This window comes from Mustela nigripes, chromosome 4 (assembly GCF_022355385.1).
Source record: "Mustela nigripes isolate SB6536 chromosome 4, MUSNIG.SB6536, whole genome shotgun sequence".
Lineage (NCBI taxonomy): Eukaryota > Metazoa > Chordata > Mammalia > Carnivora > Mustelidae > Mustela > Mustela nigripes.
Window position 1 is genome coordinate 40,108,998 of NC_081560.1, and position 4,636 is coordinate 40,113,633.

Genomic DNA, 4,636 nt, shown 5'->3' on the forward strand with positions numbered 1-4,636 from the left:
AAGGTGAAATATAGAGAATTTTATATTTATTCTGGAATCTATATTTTAAAATTCAAATGGAAGTTCTGAAACAGAAAAATAAAATAATGAAATTAAATTATTGATAGGGGCTAATAGACAATGAGACACAGAAGATGGAACTAGAATAAGTCAGAAGAAAATATTAGATTGAAGAATAGAGGAGAGAAGAAAGGAAAAAAGTTCCATGAAATCACAAGGAAGACACAGGGAAAAGTTCTAACATGTTCTTAATTGATGTCCTAGAAAGAGAGAAGAGAAAGAACGAGGCAGAAGCAATATTTATTTATTTACTTACTTACTTACTTACTTATTTTTCTATACATTACTCAGTGTTCATCATTGTAAGTGTACTCTTCAATCCCTATCACCTATTTTACCTATCCCTTCACCCACTTTCCCTCTGGTAACCATAGTTTGTTCTTTTTTTTTTTTTTTAATCTAAATTCAATTAATTAACATCTAATGTATTATTGCTTTCAGAGTTAGAGGTCATTGATTCATCAGTCTTATATAACACCCACTGGTGTTACATCACGTGCCCTCCTTAATGTCTGTCACCCAATTACCTCATTCTGCCACCCCACTCCCCTCCAGCAACCTTCAGTTTGTTTCCCACGATTAAGAGTCTCTTATGGTTTGTCTCCATCTCTGATTTCACCTTGTTTTATTTTTCCCTACCATCCTCTATGATCTTCTGTTTTGTTTCTTAAATTCCACATATGAGTGAGGTCATATGATAATTGTGTTTCACTGATTGACTTATTTTGAAAAGCAATATTTAAAGAGGAAATAAAAGAATTATAGAATCCCCCCCAATATAATAATATATGAATGGGTGAGCAGTCAAAAACAAAGTTTTTTATACTAGATGAAAAAAAAATACATGTGACTCAATGTTGAGAGACACACCTAAAATACAACAACACAAAAACCCTGAAATAAATGAATGAAAAAAGAATTTGAGGCCAGCATAGCTGTATTTTATATACTTACCAGATAAATTAGACTGTAAGGCAAGACACTTTGTTGGCAATGAACAAAGGACATTTTATTATGATAAAAGAGTTAGTCTTTCCAAAACATTAGAGTTGTAAATTTGTTGCACTTAATAATGTTTCCAACTATATAAAGCAAAATAATGATGCAACTAAAAGGAAAATGGACAAATCCATTATCATTGTGAAATTTTAACAGATGTCTCTTAGTATCTAATATACAAGGCAGACAAAAATTCAACATGGATATAGTAGATTTGAACAATGGAATCAATAAAGTTCACCTGATTTACGTACTTTATACTCAGAAAATGCAAAATTTTAAAATGCACATCAAATGCTAAGTCAATTAACCAAATGATGACTCTAAAAGAAATCTTAAAAAATATTAAAAAGGTAAAATTATACAATGTATATTTTCTGCCAACAGTACAGCTAGGCTAGAAATCAATAATGAAACAAGGTAATAATAAAAAACTTTATATTTTGAAAAACACTTAATATACTTATAAATAATTCAGGGATGCCTGGGTGGCTCAGGCGGTTAAGCGTCTAACTTCAGCTTAGATCATGATCTCAGGATTCTGGGATCAAGCCCCAAGTAGGGAGAGTCTGCTTCTCCCTCCCCCTCCTCCCCCACTGCTGGCTTGTGCTGTCTCGCTCTCAAATAAGTAAATACAATCTTAAAATAATAATAATAATAATTCAAACATTAAAAGATGAATACAAATGGAAATCAGGAAATATTTTTCTTTGAATTATAATGACAATTCAACTTAAATCAAAACTTTCAGAACACATCTAAAGCCATACTTGAATGCCTTTTTTAGGAGTAAAAAGCTGAAAGTAACCTCTTCTTCACTGCACCACTGAAGATCCTGGTTTCACCATGGGTTAACACCTCGCTGGGTGTTACTGGTACTGTAAGAACACGTAGTTCTTCTAGAAGCCTCGCTTCTTCAGAAATGCCCCTGACATCAAGATCTGCATTTTGACCTGGGTCAGAAGAAGGCAAAAGTCGATGAGTTCTCACTGTACGGCTCTATGGTGTCGGATGAATGTGATCCACTCTCCGAAGCCCTGGAGGCTGCATGTATTTGTGCCAAATGTCCCTGGTGACAAGCTGTGGCAAAGATGGTTTTCCCATCAGAGTTGCAGTTACACCCTTTCCACAGCATCGTTACCCACAAGATGTTGTCCTGCGCTGGAGCTCACAGGCTCTAAAAAGGTGTGTGGAGGCCTTTGGAAAGCCCCAGGGCACAGTGACCAGGATCCACATTGGCCAAGTCATCATGTCCATCTGTACCAAGGTACAAAACAAGGAGCATGTGACTGAGGCTCTATGCAGGGTCAAGTGCAAGCTCCACTCAGTTGCTCAAACAGCTGCCTTTGGCTCAGGTCATGATCCCAGGGTCCTGGGATTGAGTCCCACATCAGGCTCCCAGTTCAGCGGTGAGCCTGCTTCTCCCTCTGCCTGCTGCTCTCCCTGTTTGTGCTCTTCACTCTTTCTCTCTCTCTGATAAATAAATAAATAAATAAATAAATAAATAAATAAATAACTTTTAAAAAAGAAAATGAAAACAAAGGATATCATAACAGTTTGGGGGGTTGTAATTTCAATGAAATGTTGAAACGATTTAAAAAGCCATAATTTATCAAAATTGCCAAGATACCACAAGGAGAAATACAAAATGCAAATAGTTTATTTAATATCTAGTAAATAAACTGAATCTTTAAAACCCTTTGAGAGAAATTCCCATGCCTGTCAGTTTTATTACTCAATTCTTCCAAACATTTAGAAATAAAATCAACCTTACGTATAATATTCTAGAGCTCAGAAAACAAGGAAAAATTTTCCAAGTTATTTTTTGAGGTCATCTAACTACTTGCTAACTTTGATAGCAAATAATGGCAAGAACATCTTAATAGAGGACCTAAGAGAGGCCAGCTCTCATTTATATAGACACAAAACTTCTACACAAAATATTAATAAATAAAATGCAGTGATTTAAAAAATGATAATAGAACTGCCTGGATGGCTCAGTCAGTTAACCATCTGACTCTTGATTTCAGCTCAGGTCATGATCTCAGAGTGGTGAGATGGAGCCCTGCCTCAGACACTGTGCTCAGCGGGGAGTCCACTTGACATTCTCTCGCTCCCTGTCTAGCCCTCCTCCCACTCATGCTCTCTTTCTCTCTCTCTCTCAAATAAAGCGATAAAATCGTTTTAAAAATGATAATCTATTATGGCCAGGTGACAATTATTCCAGGAAAGCAAGATAGTGTAACATGTGAAAATTGAATGCAATTAACAAACATAAACAGAATAAAGGAGAACAATCATATGATCATCTCAAATAGACACCAAAAAAAATTACTCAATAAAATTCAACATCGGGGTGCCTGGGTGACTCAGTGGGTTAAAGCCTCTGCATTCGGCTCAGGTCATGATCCCGGGGTCCTGGGATCGAGCCCAGCATCAGGCTCTCTGCTCAGTGGAGAGCCTGCTTCCCCCTCTCTCTCTGCTTGCTTCTCTGCCTCCTTGTGATCTCTGTCAAATAAGTAAATAAAATATTTTTTAAAAATTCAACATAAATCCATGCTTTTATTTATTTATTCATATTTTTTTAAAGAGAGAAAGTGCACACACTTGAGCAGGTGCACACACTTGACAGAGAGAGAGAGAGATGACAAGTAGGCAGAGAGGCAGGCAGAGAGAGAGGTGGAAGCAAGCTCCCTGCTGAGCAGGGAGCCCGATGAGGGCCTCGATCCCATGACCCTGAAACCATGACCTGAGCTGAAGGCAGAGGCTTAACCCACTGAACCACCCAGGCGCCCGGGGAGAGAGAATCTAAAGCAGACTCCACACCCAGCCCTGTGAAGGGCTCCACCTAAGGACACTGAGATCATGACCTGAGCCGAAATCTAGAGTTGGATGTTTAACCAACTAAGTCACCCAGGCATCCCCGTCCATGAGTTTAAAAAAGAAAGCCGACAAACTAATAGAAGGATATTTACAAAATTCTACCCCAAACACATGTTTCATTTGGAAATGTTGAAGGCTGTCCTCTTGATATCAGGTTTAAGTAAAGGATGCCTTCTATCACTACTTCAGTTCAATATGGTACCCTAATCTAGCATCTATCATAAGCCGGTGTGATGAGGCAAGAGAATCAATAAGAGATATAAATACTGGAGGGGTGGCTGGCTGGCTCAGTGGGTAGATAGAGCATGTGACTCTCGATCTTGCTGTAAGTTCAAATCCCACATTGGGTGTAGAGACTACTTATAAAAATAAAATTCTCAAAAAGGTATAAGTATTAGGAAGGAAGGAAGGAAGAAAACTGTCTCTATTTGCAAGTGACATGATTTTATACATGAAAATTCCAAAGAGTACAGGCACACTAATAGAATAAATTTATTAATTTAGCAAACCAAATTGTTACCTGTTAATTTGCAAAAATCACTTGCATATCACACTTGCAACACACAAGCAGAGAATATAATTTTTTTTTAATTTTTTATTTTTTATAAACATATATTTTTATCCCCAGGGGTACAGGTCCGTGAATTGCCAGGTCCACACACCCCACAGCACTCACCAAAGCACACCCCCCCCC

The 4,636-nt window shown here is 37.5% G+C and overlaps 1 pseudogene; it reads left to right on the forward strand.

The window, feature by feature from the left end:
* The first annotated feature begins 1,905 nt into the window (after positions 1 to 1,905).
* Positions 1,906 to 2,518, forward strand: LOC132014979 (large ribosomal subunit protein uL16-like; annotated as a pseudogene).
* The last annotated feature ends 2,118 nt before the right edge of the window (positions 2,519 to 4,636 follow it).